Source organism: Macaca fascicularis, chromosome 11 (genome assembly GCF_037993035.2).
Source record: "Macaca fascicularis isolate 582-1 chromosome 11, T2T-MFA8v1.1".
Taxonomy (NCBI): domain Eukaryota; kingdom Metazoa; phylum Chordata; class Mammalia; order Primates; family Cercopithecidae; genus Macaca; species Macaca fascicularis.
Window position 1 is genome coordinate 83,370,787 of NC_088385.1, and position 21,305 is coordinate 83,392,091.

General features: G+C 38.7%; 1 protein-coding gene and 1 long non-coding RNA gene across 18 annotated transcripts in view; one reads left to right on the top strand and one right to left on the bottom strand.

The window, feature by feature from the left end:
* Positions 1-17,653, bottom strand: part of OSBPL8 (oxysterol binding protein like 8) — a 216,990-nt gene extending 199,337 nt beyond the window's left edge. For 12 of the 17 annotated variants that reach the window (XM_065524596.1, XM_065524597.1, XM_005571596.4 and 9 more), the window contains exon 1: positions 17,240-17,653. The gene's annotated coding sequence lies outside the window, so the exon portion shown is untranslated. Of the gene's footprint in view, positions 1-9,842; positions 9,929-17,239 lie in introns of all 17 variants that reach the window. The other 5 variants (XM_065524592.1, XM_065524589.1, XM_065524591.1 and 2 more) reach the window with 1 other exon arrangement.
* Positions 17,654-17,711: 58 nt separating this feature from the next.
* On the top strand, positions 17,712-20,042 carry LOC107126738 (uncharacterized). Its single transcript, XR_001483507.3, has 2 exons — positions 17,712-17,873; positions 19,938-20,042. It is a non-coding gene; the product is annotated as an uncharacterized lncRNA (long non-coding RNA).
* The last annotated feature ends 1,263 nt before the right edge of the window (positions 20,043-21,305 follow it).

Below are 21,305 nucleotides of genomic sequence, written 5' to 3' on the forward strand. Positions count from 1 at the left end.
TTCAGTGCAGGTACTGTCCATATCACCAGTCTAGAACTTCCTCTTGCATTCAAAAACCATATACTTAATGACCTAGAGCAGAGTTTTAAAAACTTTAGGATGCATCATAATCATCTAGAGGGCTTGTTCCAAAACAGATTTCTGAGACCCACCCCCAAAGTGTCTGATTCTATAGCTCTGGGGTAGAGTCCAATAATCTGCGTTTCTAGTAAGTTCCCAAGTGATGTACTTTTAGAACCACTGGCCTACAGGATTCTCCCCTTGGATGAATCATAGATACACTAAACTGTCTCCCAGCATCTACCCTCATCACCCTCCAAACCACTATTCACTTAGCATCCAGAGAGATCAATTCAAACCTGACCATTTCATTCCCTTGTTTAAAATCCCCTAATAGTTTTCAAGAGATTTGAAGACAAAAAGCAAAATCCTTAACATGGTCTCAGGCCTCACATGATCCAGTCCCTACCTCCTATACCACAATGTTATCTTTCTCATATTTTTTAAAACACTCCAGTCACAGTGAACTCTTTCAGTTCCTAGCAAAGGCCAATTTCCTTGATCTTCTAAAATCTTTAAACAAGATGTTCTGTGAGAAATATTCTTTTCTCCCTCAGATCATCTTTGGCTCCCCTCCCCCACTAGGTCAGCACATTTTTATATTGCCCTATATTTCTTCCTCTCAGCATTTCCCACAATGGGAATTACATAGTGAATTGTGCAATTAGGAGTTTACTGTCGATTTTCTACCACTCCCCATACAAACGCTCGAAGAGGTCAGCGAGCACATCTGCCAAGCTCCTACTGAATTTTCAGCCACTTACACAGTAACTTGCACTGAAATCTATTGAATTAATGGTCTTGTAACATTAAATTATTCTGGTACCTCAAAGGGGAAAGTATTATTAAAAAGGTCCTAGAGGCATTTTTCAGTCTCCTTTAATTTTTACAAATGAGGACACTCCATTAAAGTCCACCATTTGGGAGTTAAACAAGAAAAATAATACCTTCAAAATAGAAAATGAAATCTCCCTATCACAAGCTCCTCTGCAACAAGATATATAAATATGTTATATATATATATATAATATATATATATTTCTTCCTCTCAGTACTTCCCTCAATGGTAATTACATAGTGAATTGTGCAATTAGGAGTTTACTGTCGATTTTCTACCACTCCCCATACAAGTTTATTACCTACACCAAGTATAGCACTGATATCCAAAAGCCACTCAGTCACATACAATGCTAAGATAATTTTTGCAAAAAAATTTAACTTAGATATAAGCCTGCATCAAAGAATGCACTCCAAAGGAGTAGCTGCCTGGAATTAAACCTAGCCCTGGATAACCACAAACTACATAATAACTATTAATATAACTAATAATTAAATAAGCTAAGATAATTATTTGCAAAAAGTTTAACTTACATGTAAGTCTGCATCAAAGAGTATACTCTGATAGGGTAGCTGCCCAGAATTAAACCTAGCCAGGGATAACCACAAATTACACAATAAATATTCATATAAACCAGAATTAAATTACCATTCAAATCTATGTAAATATTGTTCTGTAGATTTTGTTCTTCTTTAAAATACGAAGAATAATTCATTCGCCAACACTTTTCTCTACAGCAGAGTCCCAAATCACAGTAGCACCAACACATGGGAAACAGAACAGGTGTGTAACACTCAGGATATAACCTTAATATAGCAGAATTAACATACAAATAAAGGTCATCTCCATTCAGAGTAGTCACTTTCAGAGACTAGTTTCAAGTTGCCATCCCACAAAACAATTTTGGAACTCCTCTTTTTCTACCCACTTTCTTAGCTACCTTATAAATGATAAAAGAAGAAAAAGTTTCATCCCTTTGGTCACTGCTTATTTTACTAAAAATGGCCTTCTTCATTTTGATCCTTAATTGTATGTGTGAGACTTGGTTCAGAAAGACTTGCCACCTTTTCCAAATACCAAATACCAAATCCATTCTCAAAAGATGTAATTTGTCACCACAGAACGTAGGTTAAAAGAATGAGGTGAAAGACAGTAAAGAAATGTCAAAAGCATTATTCCAAAAGTGTTTGAACAATAGTGATATTATTGAAATAAGGTAACTTCGAAAACACTGACCATCTCTTAGAGAGACACATAAGTTCTAGAATAATATTGTAAAACTGGTCATATTTCTACTTTGGCACAACTCATAGACATGCCTGATACCTGACTTCCGATTTTCCTGAATGACAGATACTATAAAGCAAAAGCACATTTATTATAAACTTCAGATTAAGAAATGTAACAAATTTTAAGAATAAGATCTGATGGTCTAATATACACAACATGGCTTGGGTGGCAGTATGTTATACTAAAAAGAACATATAGCTATAGAGTGAAATAGGTGACGGTATAACTTCTCACTTAGCTCCTTAGTAGCAACATGACTGAACATGTTACTTAAACAATGAGTCTAAAAAAACAAAACAGGAATAATTCCATCTGTAAAACAGAATACCATCTATTTATTTCAGTGCTATTATAAGGATTACATAATATACTACCTGATTGGAATTTTAGCCTCTCAAAAGAACCTAAAAGGCCATTGGTTCCAAATTCTCCATTTTACTAGGACCCAGAGAGAGTACGTGGTTTGCCAAGGTCATACAGTTACTTACTAGGAAAGATAATACTTCTTGCAGGTTTATTTTCCCAGTGCATCTGTTCTCTAATCAGTCAGTGCTTGTGATACTAGGTCGCATTGTGACAAGAGTGTCTCAAAGAGTAACTCAAGGCCTCTTAAGGATAATGCTTGCAAATATGATACTGGCAACCATATATTAATAATTTAGTCCTATATACTAAATGTCTGTTTTTAAAGTTAGATATTTTAAGTTACAGCTAAAGCTACCCTGATTCTATGTAGATTTTGACTGTTTTCTTTAAAAGGTTATTTTCTAAGAAATATATGAACACTGTTCTGATTTAAGATACTAGAAAAAAATGAATGAATTTCTCATTTATTAAGCATGATATCTGGTTATAATAAACCAGAAGGGTTTGCCCAGTTTTCTACAAGTAAAAAGTCATCCCCATACTTAAGCTGATGGTTCATTACTAAGGATCAAAGCTTGAAATGCAAGATCTAAAGTTAATTCAAGACAGTCTCAAAGAATTTTATTACTGATACTCAATCCCAAAAGCAATTTCTTCATATTTCAATACATACTAAGAATGGCTATCTTGGGCATGAAACAAAAATAAGTATCTGAGTGCCTAACCCTGGTCTAGATGCTTCTGGGTTTTGAATTCTTTTTTTTTTTTTTTTTTTTTTGAGGCGGAGTCTGGCTCTCTTGCCCAGGCTGCAGTGCAGTGGCCGGATCTCAGCTCACTGCAAGCTCCGCCTCCCGGGTTTACGCCATTCTCCTGCCTCAGCCTCCCGAGTAGCTGGGACTACAGGTGCCCGCCATCTCGCCAGGCTAGTTTTTTGTATTTTTTAGTAGAGACGGGGTTTCACTGTGTTAGCCAGGATGGTCTCAATCTCCTGACCTCGTGATCCGCCCGTCTCGGCCTCCCAAAGTGCTGGGATTACAGGCTTGAGCCACCACTAAGTATAAATTACCACAACCAGAAGAGTCATCATTTCTAATTTACAACGTAAGTAACCAAGACACTTAATTACACTTCTCTGTGCCAATTCAAACAGGAACTGTGAAAACCAACATAATTTGTGAATTAAGAATAACTACCAAAAAATGAGAAACTATGGAGCTAACTCTTATATGGAAAGCCTGTTCCTAAAAGACTCTGATCAACATGACAAGGAAAAAATTCTCAGTGAATATTTTCAAAAACTTAGAGTTGACCCTTGAACGACAAGAGTTTGAACTGCATGGGTCCACTTATACACAGATTTTTTTCAGCCAAACAAGGATTAAAAACACTGGATTCGTAAGATGTTAAAACCAAATACGTAGAGAGCTAACGTTTACAATACGCAGGTTCCGCAGGGCCAACGATGGGACTTCTATGCACGGATTTCGTGTTATGTGGGGGGTCCTGGAACCAATTCCCTGCTTATAGCAAGAAACATCTATATTTTCTGCATAATCAAAATGTCAAGAAAATGCTCATTTCTACTATTTACTATTAACCTCTATTAATGAATTACGAAGAAGCTCCTCCAAAATAACCAAATAAACAAGATCCTGCTAGTTAAAATGCATGTTAAATTTATGTTAAACAATCAACCTCTTAAATGGATCTCTGTTTTTACAGAGAAATCTTCCCTCGGTAATGACAGGGTATTTTTTTAAATTCCTACAACCTAATCATAAATTCTTGGGAAAATAATAAGAGCCATAATTTCCCAAATAATCAAATATTTTAAAATATTCAAAGTATTATCTATATAATGCTGAAGATTCTATTTTCTAGCAGCATTATTAAGGTATCACTGACATATAACAAAATACATATTTAAGGCATACAATCTGATGTTTGAAGATTCTATTTAAAATTTCAGGTATAGCAAAAAAAGTTATCAAAATTATAAACATAATAGAAGGGATAAAGGATTCAATCAGTCAAGAAGAAATTAATCATGACAACTGGTATCTGAGAGGGAAAATGCTTAGAACACCTGCAAAAAATAAAGCATGAGATACATAACCACTTCATTCTAAAAGTTTCTTGATCTAAAATCAAAAGTTAGTTTCACAGAATATAGAGAAAGGTAACAAAATCATCAGTAATTAGTCCACTATATTAGAAAATATTTAAAACTTTGATTTCCTGGACAATGAGCAAATTAAAAAAAAAAAACTGTAAAGGGGCCAATTATTTTCTAAGCTACTTTAAATTTCAAACAAGTACAGTATTTACTATGAAAGTTCTATAATACCTTATATAATCAGGCCAAATTTGGGAATTTAAGCCTTCCAAACCACAATCCCTCTGACTGGATTTTCAACTTCAAAGTAGTCAGCATTTTTTTAAATCTGGCGTGTAAAAACTTCTGATTGCAGGAGAATTATAACTCCAATTACAAAAGACACACATTCCAATAGTCAAAACCATAGCTGCAGAAGAAAGAACTTCAAAATCTTATGAGAGAAGAACTGAACATGATTAAACAAGATTAAGAGCAGAATTAAACAAGATTTGCATTCTGCCAATGCAGAAATATCACAGAAGAGAGGGAAATGAGATGAATATATTTAAATTTATTTACCCAGGTTAATTTACAATAGTATTCTAAGCTCAATCAATATGGAGTCTGAAGATTATGAAAAGGAGTCTGGGAAAAGAAGTAAAAGACAAGTTTAAAACAATCTAGGAACAAAAAAAACAAAAAATACAAAACAATAAAAAAGAATAAAACAATGCTAGCAAATTTTTATGAGAAAATGAACAAATGAACATTAAGGCTTCCAATGAACTTGCTAGGCAATCTAAACTCAACATTTAAAGTACCAAAGATAAACAGAGAGAAGGAAAAGCAATGGAGGAAAAAATATCAACTACTGAACCAAAGTAGCTATCACACGTGAGGCAGAGAAGTAAATGAAAAAGAGTAACACCTCACCCATCTAGATACGCTCAAGAAACAGAACAAAAGGCTTCTAAATAATCAAGATGCCACAAGGGTCAGGTGTTTAAAGCTAAAATGCCATTCCCTGGAGCAAAGTCACTATTTTACACACAATTCTAAACAGTCTCATTCAGTTTCCAAGTAGCAAACAAACAATGGCAAGATAATCATAACAACGTGCAAGTTGGGGTAGAGGACAACGAAAGGGGAAACAGAAAAACTATGAAGCGAGCAAGAATTCAGAGTTCAAGTTTTAGGACCAAGTGGCATAAAGGCACAAACAACTATACAAATCAATAGCCAAGGGACATAAGTGTATTTTAACACTGTATCATGATCATCATAATTTCTATGAATAAATCTGCATTAACAAAAAATAGCTCAATACGCTCCGTTTCTTGTGTTTATGAAGCTAGAAGACTTCTAATAAAAGATGGGGCGCTAAATATAAACTTTCCCTCCAGTTACTCTAGATACTCCACTGAAATAAAAACAACTCATAAAAGAAAGAAAATTGTAAGAGTAAAGAAATTAAAATTGAGGCTAGGAAGAAAATCCAACAAATTTCTGAGAAATTAAAGTATATGTGAGGTTGATAGAAATAACAAGCAGAAAAAGCCACAGCCTCATTATACCCTTTAAAAGTGACACGGAAAGGATGGGAACCAACACGTCTGACAAGATCCCCAGGAAAGCATGATCATAATGTAAATGGTACAGCAGAGGGTGGAAATAAATAGTAGGGTTAAAAATAAGAGAACTGAGTATTACTTAGGACTAACTATAAGGGACAGCTATATCTCCCATCCCCTATTTCCAAGCTACATCTAAACCACTGACATTTTACCTCCAGGCAAAAAAAACAAGTCAGCTTTTCCCTAAAGAAAGTGAACCACTCTCTAGGGAAAGCTAAGTAGAGGTGTGGCACAAAGTAAACACATTTCATCCATCATTTAAAGGGCCCATACATAGCCTAGCAGCTAGCTCCTCTCTCTTTTACCCTAAAACAATCTGCCAAAAGACAGATCCTACTCTACAACCTTGCCCCACAAAGTGCTCTGGCCAGAATTCCTACTCAAAGGAAAAAAAAATCTAATAGGGAAAACAGTCCAAGCAACAGGGGAGGGAGGGTGACCAGGAACCTAGTCTGTCTTTCTTAACCATGAATGGACAACCAAGAATTACCAGGCACATAAGTAAAACTGAGCATGAAAAAAGAATGATTACAAAAACAAACATAAAAACTGACTGGAGAAAAGGAGATAAATTATAGACACAAGGAGACAGAAGGTATCTTTAAAAAAATCTAATTTACACATTCTAAGACTCAAGATGATAACACAACATAATGTAAAAATGGTAGGAAAAGAAAAAGAGAACAAAACTTATAGATTACCCCCAGGAAAATAAGCCAAAATACTAAAGGAGAAAAAAAATTCCCCTGAACACAGAACAAACAGAACCACAAAATATAAAAGATGAGACAAGGAAGATCAAGACAGAAAGCAACTGCCTACTGAAAAGCAAAAAAGAAGATGAAGAGAGGACATTTTTAAAGACAGAGAAGAGAATTTCCAGGAATTGGAAAAATAATCTGATTCAGACTGTAAGAGCAACTGAGTATCTAGACAAACAGCCAAACAAAACAAAAATGACCTATACACCTCATTATGACTTTGTAGAAGATACAAAAGAATGGATTCCAAAAGCTTTCAGACAGAATAAAGAGCAAATCACCTTAAAAGGATAGTGAATCAGACTGATACACGACTACCTTTTTTTTTTTTTTTTGAGACGGTGTCTCACCCAGGCTGGAGTGCAGTAGTTCCATCCCAGCTCACTGTAACCTCCATCTCCCAGGTTCAAGTGATTCTCCTGCCTCAGCCTCCCGAGCACCTGGGATTACAGGCGCCCACCACCATGCCCAGCTAATTTTTAGTAGACATAGGGTTTCACTATGTTGGCCAGGCTGGTCTCAAACTCTTGACCTCATGATCCACCCACCTCGGCCTCCCAAAGTGCTGGGATTACAGGCGTTGATATATGACTTCCAATCACCATCCCTAGATGCTAGAAGACATCAGAGCAATGCTTTCAGGGTTCTAAAGGAAAATTATTTCTAACTAACAATACTGCACCCAGCCAAATTATCAATCATTTGTGAGAATAGAATGAAGACTTTTTTACACAGAATTCGGAAAATTTGCCTCTCATACGTACTTCTTTTTCAAAGAGTTACTTGAAGATGTACTCCAATAAACAGATCAAGCAAATGCAAAAAAAGGAAAAAAAAATGTGTAACAGAATGGATCCAATTCAAGAGTAAGGAGAAAGGAAGTTACAAGAAGAGACCTAAAAGAGTCCAAATGGAGGCAGAGTTACAGACGACTACAGATAAATAAAGGACTCAGCACAAAAGTTAGTATGCTGAAGAGCTGGGGTATGGGGGAGCTGGGGTGTAGGGGAGGCTATGATAGAGGCATATAGTACAAGAAAAGAGGGTAATTTGAGACACTAAGAAAAACAGGAAGTCCTATTCAAAAATATTTTAAAGTCCAAAGTTAGATTTTGGTCATATCAAAATTTTTTTTAATTCGATGGTCAGAATTGATAAATAAAATCTACTAATCGTCTATATTATCAACATGTTTCTTCTGGCAGCCCAGGGACAGAAAAGGAATCATAATCTAAGCACATTATCTGGCTCAGCATTAAATAATACTTACACAGTCATAATATCAACAGTCTTTATTGGTTTTCATAATTTAGAGACAACCTGTGGACATGACAGCTGAGATTACAGGGGAAAAAAACATGTATTTGTCTAGGCCAAGGGTGTCCAATCATTTGGCTTCCCCGGACCACACCGGAAGAAGAATTGTCTTGGACCACCCATAAAATACAGTAACACTAACAATAGCTGATGCGCTTTAAAAAACAAAAAAATCTCATTATGCTTTAAGAAAGTTTACGAATTTGTGTTGGGCCACATTCAAAATTGTCCTGGGCCGCATGCAGCTCACCAGTCAGGGACTGGACAGGCTTAGTCTAGCCAATAAAAAGTACAGCTACCAGTTTAGAAGAAATAATAATAAGGTAATACATGGAAAATTCAAGTAATTTCTAAAGCTGATAAAGAGAAAGATGAATCAACATTAAGGCTGGGCACTAGGGTTCATGCCTGTAATCCCAACATTTTGGGAGGCAGGAGTTCAAATTCAGCGTATGCAAAATAGCGAAACTCTGTCTGCACAAAAAAATAAAGTAGCCCGCCACAGTGGCACACACCTGTAGTCCTAGCTACTGGGGAAGGTGAGGCAGAAGGATCCCTTCAGCTCAGAAATTCTGCACTCCAGCCCAGGTGACAGGAGGAGACTGACGCTCAAAAAATAATACAAACATATATACATATACAATATATCCAGAGAGAGAGGAAATATATCCAGAGAGAGCATCTAGGATGTTTTATAAAAACAACATAGCTCCCTTTATTGGATATACAGAAATGAACTGCTCCCCATGAACCTAAAATATCCCCTAAAAGGGGAAAAAGTTCTTTAATTAAGGATAATAGTTTCTTTCTATTTAAAATCATTTCTTTCACATATATTCAATCTTTAAAGCAGTAGTTCTCTACTGAGGGTGACCTTGCCCCCAGGGACATCTGGTAATATCTTGAAACATTTTTAATTGTCACAATTAAGAGAGATGGCACTAGCATCTAGTAGAGCCAGGGATGTTGCTATACATTCTACAAAGGACAGGAACTCACAACAAAGAATTATCCAGCCCAAAATATCAACAGAGTCAAGAAATCCTACTTTAAGAAAACTCTTCCGACTTGTATAGATTTTCTCTGTTCCTCATTCTTATCATGGTGACTGGGCATAAGATAAAGCTTTCATGGACACTAGAGTATTACGATTAGTCTAAATACACACCCACAGATTGCCCTGGGGATCCTCACAGGCCTCTGAGGTTTGAATATCGGCCCTCACAGAATCACAATGGCACATGCTGATGAATACGTTGGAAAAGTATCCAGAGGATCTCCTAACTTGGCCCCACCCACCTCAGCTCTTGCTGGTACGGATATTATTATAGTCTCGACTACCTCCTCTATCCAGTCCCTGGCTTATACTTAAGGCACCACTAGCTGCTTAACAAATAAACCCCAGATTTTCACACAATTAAAATTTCTCATTAATATTACAATCCATCATGGGTGTTCCTGTTTGGTACACAACTTACTTTCACACGGTCAATTTAGGGACTGTAGATCTTTCCAATCTTATGGCTTCACCATCCCTTAAGAGTCTAAGCCTCTGCATCTGGCCCTTGAATTAGAAAAGAGAAAGTGAAGAAAGAATACCTATTTTTTCTGCCACTTCAACCCAGAAGTGACAACAAATTTATTTCTATTCACATTCCACTGGTGAAAAACAGTCGTGGCAGGCACAGTGGCTCACGCCTGTAATGCCAACACTTTGGGAGGCTGAGGCAGGCAGATCGCTTGAACTCAGGAGTTCGAGACCAGCCTGGGCAACATGGTGAAACTCCATCTCTACCAAAAATACAGAAAATTAGCCAGGCACAGTGGCGCGTCCCTGTAGTCCCAGCTACTCGGAAGGCAAAGGCACAAGAATCACTTGAGCCCAGGAGGCGGAGGTTGCAGTGAGCCAAGATCCTGCCACTGCACTCCGGCCTAAGCAACAGAGTGATACTCCATCTCAAAAAAAAGAAAAAAAAAAACAGTTGCAAGCACAATTTTTGGTGGGCAATGAAATGAATCTGCCCTTCCCACAACCTCTGTCTACTACATGGTCCCTCCCTCACAACAGCAGCCTCATGAAAAGCTTGCTGGCTCTCACTCTACTAACTTCTATTTCCTTCACTAGTCATATGTGAGAACATCCAGATCCCTTTCAGACCATGTAAGAACCATGGAAAACTCATAAGAGTACTAACTCTGGCCCCCTCTCTGCTTAAATACACCATTTTCTTCCCTTTTGGCCACCCCAAGTTAGCATAGGGCCAGGGCAATAGGCTAGTAAGTGGCTGCACCAGTTCTGAACTTTGGCAGTCTGGCTCCAGGGTTCGTGCTATTCCGCCTCTCCAGTTTTCTAAAATAGGTGATAAGACAGCACACTTCCATTACTACCAATGGATATTTGTAAAGCACCTACATCTTGCAAAACAGCCTAGGAACTATTACAAACTCCACACTATGATGCACAGCACTGCTTTTCTTTACTTCCAAATTGCTGATCTTACAAGTTATTATAATCATAACAATGTACAAAATTACACACTAAACAAAATTAGTCTCCAGAAGTCCCTCATCCTACTCTCCACTTGAACAATGTACCTGTGCCCTCACATCCAAGGCATCCCACCTCATTACTCTACCCAGTAATAATATTACTTAGATTGAACTTCTCTCTCTCCAGATCTACCATACTTCCATCCCATCAAAATATACCAACACAGATTCCATAATTTCCACATGGGCCCCAGCCTTCCCTGTAAAAAAAATATGTAATCTGACAAACTCTTCCTGTTAATATATAGGCATCTGGCAGCCAAAAAGCAAAAATTATCTTACCGGTGGTCATCTCAACAGGATAAATTTCAACTATACAGATCTGTGTCCCTCAAATATCACTAAATAGGCCTGGCATGGCAGCTCACACCTATAATCCCAGCACTTTGGGAGACCAAGGTGGGAGAATCATTTGAGGTCGGGAGTAAGACCCTGTTTCTACCAAAAACAAAAACAAAAAAAAACTTAGAAATTAGCCATGTGTGATGGTGTTCGCCTGTAGTCCCTGCTACCTGGAAGGCAGAGATGGGAGGATCATTTGAGCCTGGGAGGTCGAGGCTGCAGTGAGCCATGGTAGTGCCACTGCACTCCAGCCTAGGTGACAGCTCAAGACCCTGTATCCAAAAAAAAAAAAAAAAAAAAAAAAAAGACCAGACGCGGTGGCTCACGCCTATAATCACGACAGAACACTTTGGGAGGACGAGACAGGTGGATCACTTTACGTCAGGAGTTCGAAAACAGCCTGGCCAACATAGTGAAACCCCGTCTCTACTAAAAATACAAAAAATTAGCCAGGCATGGTGGCAGGCACCTGTAATCCCAGCTACTCAGGAGGTTCAGGCATGAGAATCACTTGAAACTAGAAGGCAGAAGTTGCAGTGAGCCGAGATCACACCACTGCACTCCAGCCTGTGCGACAGAGTGAGGCTCTGTCTCAAAAAAAAAAAAAAAACACTAAAAAAAAAGGCACACCAATTCTGTGAATCAGCCTTATTCTTTAAAACAATTTTTTAATTATAACACCACCAATTCTGTGAATCGGCCTTATTCTTTAAAACAATTTTTTAATTATGACAACTTAGCATTAAATATTGTTATTATGTTATTTTATTTCCAGTCACTCTGAAATTCCCCAGTGAGAAAATGACAACTACACGAACAATAAAATAAATATTTGCTTTACTCCAAGTGTTTTTAAGATTTAAAAATAGGTTGTCAGTCAAATACAAGTAAAATGAGGGGAAAAAAGTCAAGGTTATATTCCATCTTCTTATAAAGTAAAGTGCATTTTATAAATCACACACCCAAAACAGACTCAGGAAGATAACAAGGTAAAGACCTATCAAGAGGAGCAATCGCAAATAAATTATACAAGGCAGTATATAATATGATGGTTAAAAGGATAGGCTCCAAAGTCAAAGGTCAGGTTAAACCTCAAGTTTAAATCCTTTCAGCAGGACTTAACTTCTCTGTGCCTCGGGTTTAGTTCAAATCCTGGCTCCACCACTTATTTAATCTGTCAGTTGCTCAGGTTTAAAAAAAAAAAAAATAGCCGGATTGGGGGGTGATTGTCAGTATCAAATGTGATGACATGTCAAGTACTTCCAGAGTAGTACAGTACCTGGTACACAGAAGTTGATGCACATTAGCTATTAATATGACCTATAACAATTTCCCTCTGAATTTATCAAGTTTTCAAGAACTCTAAATCAAAAAGCTACTCCTTTTTATTTGAAAAAAGTCAAGCTCTGAAACCATTTCCTCCTTTTTTCAGTCCTTTTTGAATATGGGAAATTAGTAGGTAACTGGCTTATCATTTGATGACTCTTCTTAGTCTTCATATAATAAAAAGACTCAAGACTCTATTTAGTCTTTCCATAATAAAATTCTCTTCCAAATATTATACAAAGGACAGACTGCTCTAAGGATCAAAAATACTACAAAGAGTTCACAAAGTATAATGAAATTCTGAGATTCATAAATGAACAAACAGCTACTGGCACAAAAAGCTTAGATAAATAATGCAGATGTCTGTTCGTTTGCTCAAGAAATACTGAATTTTATAATAAAATACGGAAGGTAGAGATCTTCATGGCCTATAGTCACATCACTAAAACCACATTTTTGGTAATTTTTTTCTTAATAACTGGAAAACCCCTTATCATAACAATGAATAAATAAATGACATTACAGGCAAAGACACAAATTATGTAAAGAAAAAAAGCTTAAAGGCTCAGATTTTCTGCTACACATATCCCTTACTTTGAGCTTCAAAAATTTGAGGCTTCTAGAATTCCTTGTGGTTAACATTAAGCAGTAATATAATTAAGCCTTATTTCTATCAGAAAACATTAAACTGACTGAAAGAAAATTATCTAGAATTTTGATTCTGATCAATTTAAACATAATGCCATGAGTCATCTAGATCAGTCAAGCAAATATTAGAGTTCATGATAAATGAATCAAAATATTTTTTAAAGATCTGGAAACAAACGTTTTAAATAATTTTGTATTTGCTGAAGTCCTCCTATGTGTGACACACTGAGGTAGGCACATTCATATTGAGGCATGCACTTTCACATGCATTACATAATTTTGTTCTCCCAGCAACCACGGATTATTATCCTGATTTTACAAATGAGAAAACTAAGACCAAGTGATTTGCCAATGGAAATGATGCTTGTATAAGATTCAGTCAGAACACCAATTCAAATTTTCTGACCCTCTCTGTACTGTCAAAACTCAAGCACTGTCAATCTCTGCTCTTGCAAAGCATGTTAATCTTTTTATCTAGGGAGAGGTGAAAATAGAGATGGGAGAAGAAAAATTCTTCATAATGTTGCCAAAAAAGACTCACTGTGCTTTATCTGACATAATTTATTCAGTCTGACTTAAATGCTTTGCTGCACGTTGTCTACCCGCTTAGACATCGCTTACCTTCAGATACACAGCCTACACCAAAACCTAACTCAAGAATCACCTCCTCCAAGAAAGTTTCCCAGATTAAATGACCTGTTCCCCTCCTCCCAAGCTAACATCCTCCCTTTATCATTTCGCTGCTTGCATTTAGTTTGGACTACATTAACAGATACTCCTTTTGTTCTCCAGTCATATATCTGGAAGCAGATTTTTTTCATTCATTAACTACTGAGCATTTGGAGATTCAATGGTGAGCAAAACAAAGACCTTGCTATCATGGAGAATTTACATTATCTGGATCTTCAACAAAGGTAAAAATAACAGGGTATAAGAATATGATGCTCTAGCACTAGGATTTCTTCTCTACAAGGTCTCCGAAAATAGCTCTCTCCCTCGCAAGCTTGATAACACTTTTCAGGAAGAAAAATTCCTTCTATCACGCCTTCCACATGAGAATTTTATGACTTTGTGAGGATATATGAGGGATGGGGACCAAGGTGGGAAGAAAGATAGATCTAAAATCTCTCAGGGGTTTCCCACATACCGCCATGAAATATGCACACAACATGGGTCTAGACATCTCTTCCTGTGTCTCATCACAAGGAAGCTATACTTTGGCCACAACTGCTCCAGTCAAGCACCTCTACTAATCTCCTTGTATCTAGCCACCTTCATTAAAAATTGTATATTTCTCAGAGGCTTTTCTCTTTTTTTGAGACTGAGTCTTGCTCTATCTCCCAGGCTGGAGTGCAGTGGCATGATCTCGGTTCACTGCAACCTCTGTCTGCCGGGTTCAAGTGATTCTGCTGCCTCAGCCTCCCAAGTAGCTGGGATTACAGGCACGCACTGCCACGCCCAGTTAATTTTTTTGTATTTTTAGTAGAGACAGGGTTTCAACATGTTGGCCAGGCAGGTCTCGAACTCCTGACCTCAGGTGATCTGCCCACCTCGGCCTCCCAAAGTGCTGGGATTACAGGCATGAGCCACCATGCCTGGCCTCTCAGAGGCTTTTTTATTCAAGTTGTGTTTGTCTTATTTGCAGTTCATTATTTGTAACATTAAGACAGGACCTATTCCTCTTTGAATTGCCTGATGCTCCAAGAACATTGCTATAAATGTTTTTAACTTTCGATATAATACCAACATTACAACATGACATTTCAGGTATTGTTATTAGGATTAAAGTTTTCCAAATTAATACCAGAAAACTAAATCTATGTACTGTATCAATTCTTTGTCTTTAATGCCTCAATTCAAGAAATCTGCTTTTGAAGGATTATTTACAAACCAAAGCAAGTTGAAATGTACTAACACTGGTTAAAATTCTGCAATTCATACTTTTAAACGAAAGATCCGCTAGGCACAGTGGCTCATGCCTGTAATACCAGCACTCTGGGAGGCTAGGCAGATGGATCTTGAGGCCAGGAGTTGGAGACCAGCCTGGCCAACATGGTGAAACCCCATCTCTAATAAAAATACAAAAATTAGCCTGGCATGGTGGCGCGCACCTGTAATCCCAGCTACTCAGGAGGCTGACACATAAGAATATCTTGAATCCAGGAGGCAGAGGCTGCAGTGAGCCAAGTTGCACCACTGCACTCCAGCCTGGGAAACAGAGTGAGACTCTGTCTAAAAAAATAAAAATAAAATTTCTTTTGTAATGCATATTTTACAAATTCATAATTTCATCATTTTTCTTAAAACAAACTAAAACATAACTTCATTATACACAATTGTAAATGTATCCCCAAAGTGTAGTCTAAACCTTTCAATTTTTAAATGAACCAAGAAACTGAATATTAACAAATGTATAAGTACCCTGAATGTGTTATAAAAAACATATTTGACTGCCTTTAAAATGCAATAACATTCTAACTGGAAAATATAGTAGCATCTTTCCACAGATCAGAGATTCAATAACTATTATGATCCAATCAAAGAGAAATAAACCATGGCCATTTTTAATTAAACATGCATTTCTAAGCACCTGTGTACACGGTATTGCTGTTCAAACGGTTGACATGGAATGTGACCGCAATACCTTGATGTCCATAATTAAAGACCCAAAAGGTAGCTTAAGTTTCATCTATTCCCTTTCTCAGCTCTTTGAACAGGCATATTATAGTCACTCCATAAATGGTTAATATCGAAAAAAAATAAGTTACAAACATTTGAAATTAGTTGTACTTTCATAGAGAACAGTTTTAAACCGCATGGCCTTACTCTTCCTTTTCCAACCTATTTTATAAAACTAGCATGATCTTAATAATTTCACTGCAAAACAGGTTCTAGCAAGCATAGAAACTGATCATAGCCTCTCAGCATGAGCAAGTTTAGATGAAACCCTAGAAAATTAGCAAAATCTAACAATCAATTCACCCACGATTCTCCACAATTCTTGCTCTCTCTAGATACAAAGGGAGGCAAAAACTGTTTTAAATGATTATTTCAAAAGCAGCACTAATTTGGGGAAAAACTTAACTGCCATGCAGGAGACACTGTGTTACTACTCAGACGTCATTTAAGTCTTCCAGCAGCAGAAAGGGAAAAACATCATTAAATTTTTTATTTAATGCATATATACTTACATTATCAGTTAAAGTTTACCCATCTGTTTACCTAGTACAAGTTACCTATTATTTCAGAAAGCATTTAAATAAAATGAAATTAGGTTACGTTCTGCAACGCAGATGTGTCTCATAAAGAGGGTTAAATGACTTTTGTGAATGGAAAATCTGCATATACTGTTGCTTCGCCTCAGCCAGTCTTGAGTGGGTGGTTCAATGAACCTAAAGCATGCTGCATGTGAAGCTCCTTGGAACCTGACTCCACTCTTGAGAGAGGGCTTAGAAACAAATTTAAAAGCACAGCAAAGGCTTGGCTTTCCTCCTACGTTACAAGAAGGCCGGGAGAACTGAGGCTTAGAGGAACAACACCGTGTCGCTCGGCTCTGCAAAGGCGGGTGTGGTCTGCGGTGCGCGGCACAGCCTCCTCTGGGGCTGTCACAGGAAAAAAGGAGCCTCGCCTTAACCGCACCAAGCGACAAAGCGCCAGCTCTCCTGGGCGCGGGGGCTCCCAACGAGACCCATGCCATCGACCTATCAAACTTCAGGAGGGACAGACACCCGGGGCAGTCGAAATGCTCCAAGAGCCTCCCACCCCCGTTCCCCTGCCGCGGCTTTTGTAAGGCTGCAGATGCACCTACCGTGGGCCCCGAAACACTCCACCCCGCCAGCCTTTCTAATCCCCCTACTCCAAAATGGAACAAAGGAGCCAAAGAACTCCTCGGCGCGGGTGGCCAGGAGTCCCCGACAGCCCGAGCTCAGAATGTGGCAATAAGGGTGCGCAGTCGCTCTGAGGGGTGCGGACCCAGCACCCCCACCTCAGGAATGGAGCAAACACTCACCCGTGCTGAGCTCCCAGGGAGGCGGGACGCAAGGAGCCGGTTCCTCCGGAGTCGCCGCGGCGCCGGGGTCCGGGGCCCCGTACGCGTCTAGTCAGACCCCAACTTCTCTCGGCCGCTGTCGTCGGCGGCAGCTGGGGCGCGAGCCCGGACGGAGGGCGCTGCCCAGCTGCCGCGGAGGCACTGCTGGCTCAGCCTCCGAGCGGGGCGGGTACTTTCGGTCCCGCGGTCCACCGGACAGGGCGGACCCCCACCTTCCCTCAGAGTCGGCTTGTTACCGGCAGCGGCTACTGCGGAGTCCAAAGCTAACACTACAGCCGCCGCCTGGCCAGGAGCGCGTCGCGGCCTAATGTTGTCATCCGCCGCGTCGCCGCCTTTCTGGGCACCCAGAACCGCCAAGATCCTTCACATTCTAGCGCCCTCCCACTGCCCAGCCCGCCCCTAGGATCACGGGCTTCGGCCACGCCCCCTTCCCGTCACGTGACGGTGCCCGGATACAGAGGTGGAGTTGCTTACCCTGCCAGGCGGGCGCGAACAGCGCGGGAGCCAGTGTCCACCTTGCTTCGCCAGGGTGTTATCGCCAGCCAGTCCCCTTCCGCATGCCCAAGGGCAGCCTCAGGAAGCGAGCCCACCAAAGGTCGGCCCAGCGCCTGTTGATCGGCCAGGCCTTATGGGCGGGTCGTACCGGGCCCTTCTTGGCCTGAGGAGATTGCACAGTAGGGCTCCCTGGTCTGGTCAGGGCTCAGTTAGTACCCCTCTCCTTTTTAAGGCTTGGTAAAAGCTTTAGCGAAACAAAGAAAAAAGAACGCATCGCAGAGTGTCTGGCCTAAGAAGCATTCCGTAACTACTTGTTCCTATTTCTAGTGGCACATTAATCGTGGCATTTGATTCACTGCTTCCCTCATTAGAGGTTTTTTTTTTTTTGAGGAAACGGTGTATTTCAATCACGCTGGGATGAAAACAGCCTAGCAAACTTATTTTTATTCCTTCTTGTGTTCAGGATCCTGCTGCCAATTTTACAGTCATTAAGTTTTACAGTGTGTTAGGTTGGTGACAGTTTAAACGGGTACACAGGAATTTGACAGTTGGTTCCATTTTTAAAATAAAGCCTAATTCTTGAATTTTTTTTCTAATGCCTTAACTTTTTTTCCTAATGGCTTAACTCTAGGACTTAACCTTTTGCTTTCTTTTTTAGCCATGATCCGAAGAACCCCTCTAGCCGCCTAATGAAATAACTATACAGAAGTAAGGGAGGTAGAATAGAGAAAGATCATACTCAAACCCTGATCACAATGAAGGCAAATGAGAAAGCTTTCTGTAGTAATTAAACTGGGGTCGTAACTCATTTTCCCTTGTAGCCCAGAACTAAGGATTTTTTCTTAAGCTATTCTTATCTCATTGCATTTTCTTAACAAGAAGTCAGAAGGCATTCTGATAAGTTGGATACATTGAAATGAATAAGCAATAGAGTTCGGCCTATATAATCCTTATTATTGATATATTTCATAGCAGCTCTAAAAAAACATAGACTTACATTGTTTTATTTTACCCAAGAAAGAAAACAAAGGCTGCCAATGGAACTATGCCATACCACTGTTAAGTAAGGCACCTTTAAGCCACATTTTTTTTTTTTTTTTTTTTCTTTGAGACAGGGTCTCACTCTGTCTCCCAGACTGGAGTGCAGTGGCGCCATCTCGGCACACTGCAATTTCCGCCTCCCAGGCACAAGTGATTCTCCTGCCTCAGCCTCCGGAGGATCTGGGATTACAGGCATGCACCACCATGCCCAGCTAATTTTTGTATTTTTAGTAGAGAGGGGATTTCACCATGTTGGCCAGGCTGGTGTTGAACTCCTGACCTCAAATGATCCACCCGCCTCGGCCTCCCAAAATGCTGGGATTACAGGCATGAGCCACCGTGCTCGGCCTGAAACATATTCAGAGATGTAAACGCGTGGGAAACAACGAGTCTTAGAATCTCTGAGATATTGTCATGAACTGGTGTTCCAAAGAGGAAAAGATTCTACCAGGTTCTGTTCTGAAGCCTGAGAGACTGTAGTACAAATAAATGTGGAGGAAGTTTATTATTCTGTGACATTATTTCAGCAAAGCTAGTAACTTTGGAGTTTGTTAACAGTTAACCTGTCTCCTGTTTTCTAGAGGCATGTTTTTCAAACTGCAACTCAAAAATCCATTTTATTTTTATATGAAATAGGCTAGGATATAAAAGATCAGAGTGCATAATATCTAGTAAGGGCAAAAATTGCTTCCTGAAACTTTTTGTTTCAAATATGGTGGAAGGTGAGAGTATGTTCTGTTGTGATTTAAACAGTTTCTTACTGTGAGTTACAATCAAATAGATTTGGAAAAGAATGTTTCTAGATCGTAGATAACATGCAAAACACACCATATGGACCCTGTTTTTCTGGTACTTTTCTTTTACTTTGGAAACTGAGACTAAAGATTGGAGAAAGGTGGCAAATTGCCTTGCCTAATTCTCTTCTGCCTCAGCCCCAGTTTCATACATTGGCTTTTGAAAATTTGATCATTTGTTGTAAAAAGCAAGAAGCAAGGAAGCCTAGGTTACAGACTTAGCTAATGAGATATATGACTACATAAATTACTCTCTGCATTTCAAGTTCTGAAGTAGGACTACATGCTCTTTGAGAAATGATACTAAACCACCCTTTTTTCCCCGGCAGATGACAATCACATTTTGAAACAAACAGCCATGGTATACTCAGGATTATGCAAATAACTGACAGCCTAGGTTTAACTCGTTTCAGCTCCACTCAAAAAAAAAGAAAGTCCTAATGCAAGTAACCGAAAGTGAAGATATTGCAAAACAAATATAAGTATATCTTTCACAATCTTCTCTAATTTAATTATCACTAGCATAATAGTTACTTGTCATGAATAACTAATGATTTTGACATGCTTAACAACTGATTGCAACACAAAAATATATTAATCCACTACAGTTGAAAAATCGTTTTTTCAGATCCTTTCAAATCTAATATTGTGATTCCAGGAAATGATAATTCAATCTAGCATTTTCAGTGTAATGACAACATAAACAGAAACTAATACGTGATCCTGCACTGTAACTGAAAAACATTCAGTGACTCCCAGAGATACCCTGCAAGTTTGCTACTCTTACAATGATTTTAAGAATGACATTTTGAAATAAAGCTTTTTTATTATAACGATCCGATTTTAACTCCAATGAGAATTCATCTCTTTTGCCTACTGCTTTATTAATTATACATTTCTAAGAATGAGAAGTTCTTTCCAAATTAGTTTAAGCACTGACAGGCTTGACAGCCTTTCCCAGAGTATATTTCAACCCTGACCTAGAATGACAGAGATGTGGCTTGAGGTTGTTTGCTTTTTTCCATTTGGCTTATCCTGTTAGACACTTAGGTTACTGACAATTACTAATCAGGATTCTAGACTAAAATCCTCATTTTCTGGAAGAGAATTTAGATTAAGAGCAACCTCAGCCATAAATAAGGTATTCAACACAGCTTTGAAGACTCCTATTCTTATTGGTCATGTGATTTGCTTCAGCCAGTGCTTTGTGAGCAGATGTTAAATGCTAAATCAAAGCAGAAGCTTTAAATTTGATTGCAAAATTCAGGTCAATCTCTTACTCTTGTGCCAGCTGCCATGAGAAAGGTATGTTCCAGATAAGATCTCAGGATAAGAAAATATATGGAGCAGACCTGAAACTCTCATCCTGTACAGAACTGAGGCAACTGACTTGCAGCTCCTGACATACAGCTACTGATGTGAAACAAGAGTAAAACAAAAATATTTATTGTTGTGAATCACAAATATTTTTGAGGTTGTTGCATAGCATAATCTTGCAAATCATCTAAAGTGAATTTGAGCCAACAAATTCGTGAGTCAAAGGCTAAATGTGCTATGTAACAATAATACTTGTCTATTTAATAAAATAAATAACAGACACCTACACACTAGTCAACCAGCTATTTGGTAAATATCCACCTAAAATGTATGTTAAGAAGTAGTCTTTATAAAATCTATAGATTTGCATGCAAAATATT